Genomic DNA, 13,051 nt, shown 5'->3' with positions numbered 1-13,051 from the left:
TTTAAATCTGCAGAGATCGTGCTGCCCATTTCCAGCTTCTTTGTCAGGGATGTCCGTTGATAAACTGCCAGAGAACTGACGCTCTTGTGTGTGCTGGCGCTCATGATGTCAATTGGGGAGAAGTCTGCGTTTGCTAATATGGTGACTCCTGTAGCCCTGGCTGAATGATTTGTGTATACCTGGCTGAGCTTTGCAAGTTTGCTGAGCTTCAGCATGAAAGCCCTGAGTGTATTGTATCCCATGGGTTTTCGGGAGTACCATGTCTTGTCTTCGTCGGTGAAAGAATCGTTTGGAAAGGTCCAGAGCCTGTCGCAGTCAGGATGGAGAAGGCTGACATACTTTTCATAACTCGCGACAGGACACTTGTCGTCCCCTGTCTCTGGCATGGTTGCGGTAAGTTTTTCAGAATCCATCTCTCTGTGGTTTTTGGTCAGTTCATCTTTTTCCCTTTCATGTTGTTGGGTTTGTTTTGACCGAAAAAGTGTTTTTGGTCATTTTGTCCATGTTTTCACACCCTCTCCTTAAAAAGTACACACGAATGTCAAATTGGACCTTGTTCCCAAGGCCCACGGGTGTCTTTGTGTTCAAGAACATTGAGTTATATAGCCTCTGGAGATCTTCTTTTGACAGGGGGGGGGGGGGGGGGGTGTCGCACATCCCCTTTCCCCTCACTCTTGATCTCAGCCATAGCCAGCTTGAAGTTTTCATTTGATTTCTTAAAAACGGGATCTTTTATCAAATCAAAAAGTTTGTTGTGGGGTGGCGCTTGCAAGTACCTGTTGAGGGCGTATCGCATCCCTTGGAGGCTTTTCCCCCTGTACAGCTGGCCATCGTGGGTCCGCGCACAGACGTAAAAGCGTGCTAGGGTCTCATTCAACTGCTCCAGGGTAAAATCTTCAAAGTCAACGCCTTCATCCATCTCTCGAAGAAAGTCACGCAGTGCATTGGCAGCTGACAGGTTCATGCGCTGAAAACACAAAATCATGTTCACAGTTGGTTCCACGTTTCTTGAAGCTTTATCATATTTTCAACAGGGGGAGGGAGGGGGGTACACTAACTCGCACAATTTAATTTATTTCTTGCATTTAATTGTTCAGTTACATTTACATTGTTACAGCTTACAGATTTTTCAATAAAAGATGATTGAATTGAAACTTACTAACTGTATTTTTATCAAAACTGCATCTTTTACTCTTAGTACAAGGTTCAGCTCTAGAAAAGAGTAGTGAACATGATTTATTCCCAAACCAACTGCACCTTAATGCCAAAATAAGATACAATGGAACCTCCCTTTTAAGACCCCTGCATATTATCAGACTTAATTCCTATTTTTAAGGCTATGGTTTTTCAATTATTTTTTTTCATAATGACTTGAGATACACCTCCATTGCAACTGTAAGATTCCCTCCTTTTTCAGACCTGATGTTTAAAGGTTTTTAAAGGGAGGTTCCGCTGTAAATGTACCCAACATAATTTATCAGTAACCATGCATCATGTCATGCCTCGAACGGCAAAAGGATATCAGATCTCGGCTTATGCCTCGATCTGATATCTTATTTTTTGCCTTTCTCAACATTGTCAGTGAGTAATTTTAACTTGTCACTAGAAATAATGCCTGTTTGGTAACATTTCTTGCATTCTGTCCATTCCTCTGTTCTTTTATATTGCTGCTTGGGTACTTTACCTGCATTTTTTTGTGTGTGCTTGTACTGCATACATGCAGCTCTGGTGATCATTTTACAAATTGTATAGCAACTGTGGTACTATTGACATATTATATATCTCCTCTTCCATATATTTGTGTGTTGTAAGTGGCTATTTTCAGTTATGTATCTTCATTTATTCAAATTATTGTCTGTTTTTACAGTTTTTACTTTTACTTCTTTCTGCATAAATTTACATTCACCTTGGAAGTTGGACCTGGGCATTAATTCTAGTGAATTGTAAACATTATTGATAGTGATACACTGCCTTGTAATTTTTTTTACTCACCTTTGTGTTTGGAGCAGCAAGTTTTGCTCGCTTTTCACCAACATCTGCTTGAGTCAATGTTGCAAACCTTTTCTTTGATGCCATCTTGAAAGTCGACGTCTGCTACAAGTTACAACAGGGCTAATTACCTCCCTTGCATTGGTTTGTTTTGGGTTGTTCCATTCCCCTCCCACCGGTAGGAATAAAACCTTCAAAGAGAGAGAGAGAGAGAGAGAGAGAGAGAGAGAGAGAGAGAGAGAGAGAGAGAGAGAGAGAGAGAGAGAGAGAGAGAGAGAGAGAGAACTCGAACTCTAAAACTTTATTACCGAGGGATGATAGCATTAGGTCCATATGGTCCTTTCTTACAGCTAGTCCCTACTATAATACACACATGGAACGAAGAACAAGTACGAAGAATAAAAAACAGAGAGAGAGAGAGAGAGAGAGAGAGAGAGAGAGAGAGAGAGAGAGAGAGAGAGAGAGAGAGAGAGAGAGAGAGAGAGAGAGAGAGAGAGAGAGAGAGAGAGAGAGAGTGAAACTGAAACTGAATTTTATTACCAAAGGATATAGAGGTTTTAGTCAAAGCCTAAACTTACAACCTGTCCCTGTTTGCAGAGAGAGAGAGAGAGAGAGAGAGAGAGAGAGAGAGAGAGAGAGAGAGAGAGAGAAAGAGAGAAAGAGAGGGAGAGGGAGAGAGTGTGTGGTGTGTGTGTGTGATTGTGGGTTGAGTGGGGATGGGGTGGGTTAATGCGTTTGTATTGGTGCGTACGTGTGAATGTGCGTGCGTGCATACGTTCATATGCGCGCACGTGTGTGTGTGTGTGTGCGCGCACGTGAGTGTGTGTATTTGTGTGTTTGTGTGTGTATGTATTTAAGCGCATCCGCGTAGGCGTAGCAACCTAAGTTTGGGCAAATGCGCAGGTGTCAACACGATTATGCAAACACGTATGTCACCTTTCAGCTCGTGTGTGAATATTTGACCTCGCTCTTCTCCGATATTCACAAGTCAGCACAATCGACAGAAGGTCATAACGGGCCACTAACTTGGCACCCGCACAAACTTACGACATCCTGCATTCTAACACCCCCCGTAACACAAAGGCGCTGCTAAATGTTGCTATTCACACAAGGGACAGGACCTTTGTACTGCTGTTCGTCAAGGGAGATAATATCATGCGACTCATCTGGGGACGAGTATAGCTGTCGCTGGAGTGAGACCATTCAACATTCTGCCGATAACGAATGCAGCGCCGCTGCAAAGGATCACCACGACAATGCTGCTTCCCCCATGCTTCATATTTTGGTTGTAACGGAAGTGTTTGCGACTGATGACGTTGATGTATTTGTCTTAACGGCGGAGTGGGCGTCGTGTCATCTGAACGTGCACTGAGGCCGCAGTGGTGCACAATGTCCAGACATCAGATGAAAAAGCAACACACAAAAACTTACAAAAAACAAACACCCCCCCCCCCCCAAAAAAAAAAGCTGCGTGAAGTGTGATTTAAACGGTTAGTCAATCGGTCCGCTTTAAAGATTAAAACTGAACAATCGAACTGACAGAGAAGTGAGTGAGCGACCGGGGGAAAAAAAAGAGAAAAATGTGAATTAGATGAAGCAGATCCCCCATCACCACAGGTGCAGTTCAGCTTGGTGCCCACTTCTGTAAAACATTTACGAAGCGCAAGCCAATGAAAACCAATAATTATATTCAGAGGGAAGGAAGAAGGACTGTAGATCCAGCAGGAAGCCAGAATACATGCAACAGAGGTCCCAACACTAGTGTCGCCTGCGTAGAGTTAAAGGCACAGTCCTTCGCGTGTAAACGATTCCCCTCATTATCTCCGATATGGCCCGGATTTGACATGGGACAAGACTATGATCCCTCGAGCTACTTCAACACATACTTATCATCAACAGGTGCTCCCTGTACATAGTGGCAATTCACTTATGAATTAATTAATAAATTAACTTCTGGACGGACACTGTGAAACCAATTCATACAAAAAATCTAATTCTGCGCAAACGTCCCCAGGATGTTGCGTCTGAGTATGTGTCCAATTGGATGGATGGCCATATCCAATGATATCCCATGAAACACCTCTTCAGATCTGTTATGGTGAGTCCAATCGTTTACGCAGGAAGGAGGAGTGTGCCTTTAACGTGACGTAGGCCGAACGAGCGTTAGACCTCAGTCTGTTGCGTAACACTGCGTATACTTTACATGGAGTGTGATCGATTTTGCCGGAGGTATCGCTGTCCTACTGTTTGCGTATCAATATACACGGGCAGATTATGTAGAGGATAAACACACCTCGCCCGGGGATTTCTAGAGATATGTTACAGAGGCAGGTCTGGGAAGTAGCTCTTGATAAATGACGACAGGGCTGGGGCAAAGAATGGTCCGAACTATGGCTCGTATCGCTGGTTTTGCATGTATCATGTGTGTTAAGTAGATAAGCATTAAAGGCACAGTCTTTCCTAGATGTAATCGATTCTGGACACAATTTCAGATTTGGAAACTGGATGCCACCTAGCCTACATGGGTGGCACGCAGCCGCGGGGTTGGATTATTTTGAATTGAGATTTGATTTGATTTCAACCAATCAGAAGCCGCGGTTTGTTCCAACCCTAAGGGTGTCCCTCCAATTGGTCACATGTACAAAATAAAATATACATCCTGACTGCCACCTGTGTAGAATGCGATTTTTGTATAAATCAGTGTAGCAAATTGACACAAGTGCCTTCAGGAATTAATGTCGCTTATTGACACAATTGTCTGATAGGAGATTAGTTCATCAAAAATTCCAACTCTTCACTCGAAGCTGTCACGCGCGCAATGTGCATTCAATTCGAGGGATGTTCTTACTCGAAATAATACCATTGCAATAGTTAAGATGATGACATGATTACAAGGAACGACTGTGCCTTTAAGGAAAACAGCAGCAACGAAAACGAATACGCCCACACACACAAACTATCGAGTCGTCAGCAATACTATCTTGAAAGCAGCGCAGGAAGTTACTCCTTCTTCATTTGGATAACGAGTCCGTAGCATGGATTTCCACTGTTAAGGCAAACCAACCAGTACTGGAAAGGATGTATAGTTTAGCCAACTAGTCTGGTAGCCAAGTTAGCCACCAAGTGGGGTACAACCAAGTTAACCAACTTGTCCGGTAGCCAAGTTAGCCATCGGGTGGGGTAACCAAGTTAGCCAACTAGTCTGGTAGCCAAGTTAGCCAACTAGTGGGTAAACCAAGTAAACCAACTAGTCCGGTAGCCAAGTTAGCATTCGAATGGGATAACCAAGTTAGCCAACTAGTCTGGTAGCCAACTAGTGGGGTAACCAAGTTAGCCAACTAGTCTGGTAGCCAAGTAAACCAGCTAGTGGGGTAACCAAGTTAACCAAATAGCCTGGTAGCCATCAAATGGGGTAACCAAGTTAGCCAACCAGTCTGAAAGCCAAGTTAGCCACCTAGTGGGGAAGCCAAGTTAGCCAATCAGTCTGAAAGCCAAGTTATAGCCACCTAGTGGGGACGCCAAGTTTGCCAACTAGTCTGGTAGCCAAGTTAGCCATTCGGTGGGATAACCTAGTTAGCCAACCAGTGTGGTAGCCAAGTAAGCGGCCAACTTGCCTGGTAGCTCAAAAATAAGAACAGCGCTGGGCTTGCACTTCTCGGGTCACAGGTTCAAATCCAGGCCGGACGGACACGGATCAATTTTATGTGACGACTCAGAGTAGGTATCCGATGTCCCAACCCCGGGGCACATAAAATAACTTGGCTATTATCCCATAATTGCAGGGGGCTGACTTCATCACCTAACACACACCTTTAGTCGGTATGACACAGGTCATCTCCATTGCTGTGCAGCTCCCGCCACTGGTAAGAGGCCTGGCCAGGTCTTTTTTTCCGAGGGTCTCGTAGATCAGGCAGGACTTCACAGATGTTCGGTTGTCAGGGCTGAGGAGCGTGAAGCAAGTATGGGTGCCACCCACATGGGTTGGAACAAGCCGCGGGTTCTGATTGGTTGAAATCAAATCAAATCTCAATTCGAACTAATCCGCGGTTCTGATTGGTTGAAGTCACATCAAATCTTAATTCGAAATAATCCAATCCCGCGGCTGCGTGCCACCCATGTAGGCTTCGTGTCGTGCCCCTCAGCCATGGTTCCCACTCCCTCTACCTCTCGTGGCCAAGAAACACAGACGGCAGAATACATCTCACATTGGTGCCAAACAACTTCAAGAACAGATGGGACATCTCACTCAAGGAACAGCCACTCCAGGGTGAAAAAACGACAACACTGAAGAAGACCGTCTACTTTCTCTGGCTTACTGGACAGGTGTGCAGAGGCGTACCAAAAGAAACAGAGCAGACACAGACAACCCCACAGGCGACCACGTGGACCTGGTGGATGATGGAGAGATACAGGCATATCATACAGACACAGGGGCGGATCAGTTAGTGTGCAAGGGGGTGGGGGGGGGAGTGGGTTGCACTTAGAATTCAAAAGTGTAAATCGTGGGCGCGTCGCGCGCCTGAGACTGCTGTCCGGGGGCATGTGCCCCAGAATTTTTTTTTTCTGAAGAAGCAAAATGGTGCCATCTGAGCTTAGGAATTGCCACGGAATCATCTTATCAAATGTTTGAGCTTGAGGGGGCTGCACGTGCAATCTGTGCCCCCCCCCCCCCCCCAACTAACAAGAGAGAGAGAGAGAGAAAGACAGAGACAGAGAGAGAGACAGAGACAGAGAGAGACCGAGACAGAGAGAGAGAGAGGGACAGAGACAGAGACAGAGAGAGAGAGAGACAGAGAGAGAGACTGAGAGAGAGACTGAGAGAGAGAGAGACATAGAGGGACAGAGACAGAGAGGGACAGAGACAGAGACAGACAGAGACAGAGAGAGACAGACAGACAGACAGAAGGAGGCGGACTGATACAGAGAGAGACATCGAGGCAGGCAGAGACAGAGGCACAGACACAGAAACAGAGAGCCCACCCACTATCCCTTCAACCATCTCACCATCACACTCTAACACTCAAGATAAAAACTGCATCCTCCATGTCATACTGCCCCACATTTCTGCCCAAATCTTTGACAGGTGAGATTCGTCGGTGCACGCTCAGAAGATAACCCTTTGCATTTAAAGCATCACTTGTCCTGACCCCACTGATCGAGAAGTATTCAAACAGCGCCCAGCCACTCAACGCCTGCGACGAAGGCAGACATCTCATTTAATCGTCAAGCTGCAGTTGTAAGCAGTTTGAACTAAAAGTAAGGTAAAAACAGTGCGCTGGGCATGAGGGTGGATTGATCGGCGGCGCCCTGCGATTCCACACCTACGACCATCGCAGATGTCTTTTCTTCATCGTCTCTCAGCAAGTCTTCTTCTTCTTGTCGGTCGCCATTTACACACGGATTCCAGCTCTGGAGATGAAGCTGGTGGTCTTCTGCAGAGTATCCACGCGTCCATACAGCTTGTCTTGGAGGGGCGTCGGCCTGGGCCAAGTCTCGCTCCTCAGTTGCTCGAGGTTCCTGCAAGTGAAGTATCACACTGCTCAAACGGAGGCCAATCCCTTGCACTGGTCGTTACGTGTGCACGTTCAACACGACAGGCACATCATCGCGTGTGGCCTGATTCGCCGGGGGGCAGTGTTTGAACGGCTGAGGAGGACAGCAAACGAGATAAGCGCTGCCAATGATGGACGAGGGGGGAACACGATATGGAACGCGTTTGCTGGAACAGGTTTCCTTTCTACTGACCCCCTAACTCTTGCCCCCTTTCCAACCCCTCATGATGTCCTTCTCACACCACCCATCCATTAACAATACCCTGTATCTTCAGCTAGACATCAATGGTAACGCGTTCTTATTTAAAAGAGAGCGAGAGAGAGAGAGAGAGAGAGAGAGAGAGAGAGAGAGAGAGAGAGAGAAAGAGAGAGAAAGAGAGAAAGAGAGTGAGAAAGAGAGAGAGAGAGAGAGAGAGAGAGAGAGAGAGAGAGAGAGAGAGAGAGAGAAAGAGAGAGAGAACTTTGAACTTTGAACTTTATTTATTTATCGAGGGTAACAGAATAAGCAAAATATACATGCTTTTTTTCGTCCGGCCCTCGCCCATTGAGGGTAACTCGATTAATAACAAGAAGAAATAGAAGTTAAGTTAATTACAATACAATGTATATAATTAACATGTCAAACAGTTAAAAAGACATTCAAAATGCATTATGAATATCAAGCAATGATGTCTTATTATCACATAATTATTTACTTGTTTCCAAGAGAAACAGCATATACATTTCTTTGAAGGAAGTTTCACTGAATTGCATTTTAATTAAATCAGGAATGGAGTTCCACAATAAGGCGCCAGAATAAGAAAGACTTGAGTTTTGCTATTCTGACTTAGGAAAGTTTATGTTACGGTCTATAAATTGTGGATTTGAGAAAGGAGAAATGTCAGTGACTCAGAGACAGGGCGTTATAGTATGTATTCCAAAGGAAGGGAAAAATAAAACACTTTTGAAAAATTGGAGACCAATTACTCTGTTAAATACGGTCTATAAGATTGCATCAACGTGCATTGCAGAACGGTTTAAACGTGTTTTGCCAAATCTGATTCATGATGATCAAAAAGGCTTCTTGAAAGGAAGATATATTGGTGAAAACGTCAGATTAATATATGATACCCTGTTCTACTCAAATAAACACAATATACCTGGCCTACTTTTGATGGTCGACTTTGAAAAGGCTTTCGACAGTGTTGCCTGGTCATTTATTGAAAAATCTTTGAGCAAATTTAACTTTGGAAATGACATGAAACGATGGATTTTTACTTTTTATTGCAAAATTAAGTCCTGTGTTTCAGTCAATGGTCGGTATTCAGCATGGTTTAATGTAGGTCGAGGCACCCGGCAAGGGGATCCGCTGTCACCTTATCTATTTTTGATTTGTGCTGAAATATTGTCTCTTATGGTACGCCAGAACAAAAAGATTGGTGGTATGAATATTCTTGGCGAAAATATTTTATTGTCACAATTCGCTGATGATACCAGTCTGTTTCTTGATGGTACAGAGCAATCTTTTTGCGAAAGTATAAAAGTGTTACAACATTTTGCTTCACTGTCAGGTCTGAGAATGAACTATGATAAAACAATTGTAGTTTGGTTAGGACCTTTAAAGTTTAGCAAAAGAAGATTTTTGCCTGATATGAATTTTACCTGGAACCCGGATAATTTTAAAGCACTTGGCGTTATTTTTTCGGTGAATATATCTGAGGTTGTTTTTCTTAACTATAGAAATAAGTTAAAGGAAATTCAAAAACTTCTGAATTCATGGACCAGAAGGAACCTGACACCTTTTGGTAAAATAACAGTCCTAAAAACCTTGGCTATTTCCAAATTGACACATTTGTTTACTAATTTACCTGATCCAGACGAACAGTTTATGATGGAGTTAAATAATATGTTTTTCAAATTTCTTTGGGATGGAAAAAGAGATAAAATTAAAAGAAGTACGGTCACCCAACCCTATGAAGATGGAGGATTAAAGATGGTTGACGTGAAAAGTTTTCTGTCATCTCTAAAAATCGTTTGGTTAAAAAGAGTTGATGGCCTTACTGGATTAATATCAAGATTATTGTTTAAAGCATGTCCATCTGTTACAACAATTAATATGAGAGGAGAGGAATTTGCAAATGTTTTGATGCAGAAAATGGAAAACCCGTTTTGGACCAATGTTTTTAAACATTATAAGAAACTACATGGAAAATGTGACCCTATAACCTTTAACGATTTTGTATCAGAATGTTTACATTATAATGTTAATATTCGGAGAGATAAAAAGACAGTGTACATTCAAAATTGGATCGACAATGGAATAGCTCAGATTGGTCATATTTTGGGACAAAATGGATACTTATCCTATAATGCGTTTAAAATCAAATATCCAAATGTGCGAGGCGATTTTGTATTGTATCAAGGTGTAATCCAGGCTGTTAAGAAATATCAGAGAAAAATCGGCTTAGAATTTGATAAACATTTCATTATGACAGAGCCCATTGTGTGGAAATGTATTTGTAAAGGTAAGACACAACTTATTTACAAAAAACTGATTGAACATACTACGGTCCCAAAATGTATCGAAAAATGGTCTGAATCTTTAGACTGTTTGTTAGATAAGAAGGCTATTTTTCAACATGTTTTTAAAACAACAAAAGACACTTGTCTGAGATGGTTCCAGTACCGATTATTGTACAGAATTTTGCCCACAGAAAGGTTTCTATTTTTGCGAAAAATTGTGGATACGTCATTGTGTACATTTTGTGGTAGAAATGAAGAAACCCTTTTACATATGTTTTGGGAGTGTGATAAAGTGCAGACTTTTTGGATAGAATTTGTAAATTGGCTAAAGGCGAACTGCACCCATTGCAACAATTTAAAACTGTCTAAAGAACTGGTTCTTCTTGGAGTGGCGAACAATGTAGTCACCGATAAAGCTTTTGATGTGTTATTAATCTGTGCCAAACACCATGTATATATTTCCAAAATGAACAAAAAGACCCCTCATTTTCAGACATTTAGTAGAAACTTTAAGCAAAGATTTATTTGTGAAAAGTATAACGCAGTTGTGAATAATACAGTAGATAAATTCTACAAGGATTGGCGCCTGTATATGCACGTTTTGATGTAACCCTTAGGTTTTTTCGTTCCTAAAACCTTTTGATAATGCGACCACCAAACCACTGAACATCCCCCCCTCCCCATTCCATCCTCCCACCCCATGTATGTTGTAATTGTCCAAGTGTGTTTTTCTGTTATATGATTCTGTCCTTTTGGTTAGGTGATGTCCTGTAATGTACAGCATATACATGTAAAAAAAAATGTACAAAAAGAGAATAAAAAAAAAAGAAAAAAAAAAAGAAAGACTTGATTTGTAAAGGTCAATTCTAGGGGTTGGGGTAATTAATTTGTTTAGTTTTATTGAATTATTCAGTTTGAAATCTGAGGCAATGAATGTAGGTGCATTCCCTGACATAATTCTATGCATCATTACACCTTTGTTATAGATGAATCGTAATTTGATAGGAAGAATCTTTAATTTTTTATAATCAGACATAGAGAGAGATGGCAGGTTTCATGGTATTAGGCCATTTTGATAGTCTCAGATTTGCTTAGTCTTTTAAATCCATATCTGTGAGAATCTGCTGTATTTGTTGTATTAACATGCAAACTAGTTGTTGTTTAAATACTTTTTTGAAAATAAAAGTTGAAATTTTTTATAATGATTGTGTTTATTTATGTGCGTGTGAATGGTGGCGATCGTCAAATACGGACGGATGAATTTACTTTTGCCACAGCATCACTAAACAAAGAACTAAATTCCAACACACACATGCACAAGTATCAATGCTGTGGTGGTTGAGAGTGCCAGAACACATTGAAATGATTGTTTTTCAACAACAATCGATATCCATAACACAAATTCTAACTTATACTAGCTCCGCAAAAAAAATGTATGGGGATTCGGATCTGTCCGTCCGCATAGCGATATCAAGAGCATCGAAACTAATTGTGATTTCACAGGACAAAAACACAAGTTTACCTAATTTTGTATACTGTAAATACAAGTTTGTGCACCCTTGAAGTGAGTTATAATGTTGCCGAGGTCAATTTGCCCTTGATCGAGGCACGGTGACCCGAGTTTCAAAGTTGCGATCCTGTCCGTCTAAACAATGTAACGATCGCCACATTTTTCTTTTCATTCAAAAACTAACCGTTTGGGGAGGAAGTGACCTCACGTTGTTTTACGTTGACGCTCGCGCTCGACAGAAAAAGACCGCAACAGTTTTTCAGTTAAAAAAATCGCAAAGTAATTACATTTTCTGAGGTTTTCTAGTGTCCGTCTAGTAACAATCGCCACTCTAGCGATCGCCACTGAGTGTTAAAGTCACATTTAACTCCATTTTCGACTGTTTTAAGAAACTATTTTGACGCTCAATCGTCACGTTTCAGTGTCGAAACACGTACTGTGCATTTGCAATCAGCCGGTGTGTCCAAACTGAAATGCGAGTGATGCCTCGATTTGTGGCGATCGCTCACGTGGTTGACGGACAGAAATACCTTCTTAGGGGGTAGGGGAACAGTTACTCCTCCATACAATAATGGTGTTTACAAATGATTGCAAACTTGTCTCTTTATAAACTGTTCAGACATGTCTTCTCTTCAATAATTTTCAGTTTTTCTCGGTTTGTTAATCAGGAGCACCCTGCAGTAAATGTTTCATCTGTGACAATGCTCGAAATGTTGACGTAATTCCAATGCCCATATCCTTCTCTTGTTACCTCATCTAGCCAAAACCATTGAAGATAGAAAGACATTTATTGAACAAACTAGATGCACAACACCAGTCTTAACACGTTTTGGTCTTACATGTATATGAAAATATTGATGGCCATGGAATGGTTTGAAAAAAAAGACGGTTTTTTCCTTCAAAACGGTCTAGGTCTGCCGGAAGTCGTATTTTTTCAAACCATTCATTTGAGAATCAATATTTTGATGTACATACAAGAACAAAACTTGTTAAGAATGATGTGGGGCATATTTTTTGTTCAATAAATGTCTTTCTATCTTCAACGGTTTTGGCTATATGAGCTATATGCATGCATAGGATGACCGTATTGCTTTTTTTGCGTTTTCAGGGTATGCCGCTTTGCGCCTGGTTTTTAGATATAAATAAGGACCAGGACTATAAAAATTTTTTACTGTTTTTAGTTGTAACAAACTCACTTTGTTGGAAAAACATGTCCTTTGAATTGTGTGCCAACATTTATTTTGTAGAATTTGAGTGTGTAAATAGTAAATTGCTGAACACAATACTGTGAAACCTGCCAGATGCATTTTTTAAAAGAATTAATTTTACAGCTCGTCTATGTAAAGAGCACAAGTGTTTCAAAGTGTTTGCACTTGCAGAGTCCCACACTGTGGACGCATAATCAATAGTTGATTGAATATATGCCTGAAAAAAACAGTTTCCGTGTGCGTAGGTCTAGAAAGTGTTTAATTTTTGATAACTGATATATTTTTTTAGA

At 41.6% G+C, this 13,051-nt stretch overlaps 1 long non-coding RNA gene across 1 annotated transcript in view; it reads right to left on the bottom strand.

Annotated features, from left to right (window-relative positions):
- LOC138967215 (uncharacterized) overlaps positions 1–13,051 on the bottom strand; it is a 181,478-nt gene that overhangs the window by 15,955 nt on the left and 152,472 nt on the right. The gene's annotated exons all lie outside the window — the stretch shown is intronic.

Source organism: Littorina saxatilis, linkage group LG5, assembly GCF_037325665.1.
Source record: "Littorina saxatilis isolate snail1 linkage group LG5, US_GU_Lsax_2.0, whole genome shotgun sequence".
NCBI classification, from domain to species: domain Eukaryota; kingdom Metazoa; phylum Mollusca; class Gastropoda; order Littorinimorpha; family Littorinidae; genus Littorina; species Littorina saxatilis.
Note: the sequence above shows the minus strand (reverse complement) of the source record. Positions and strands in the feature narration are given on the sequence as shown.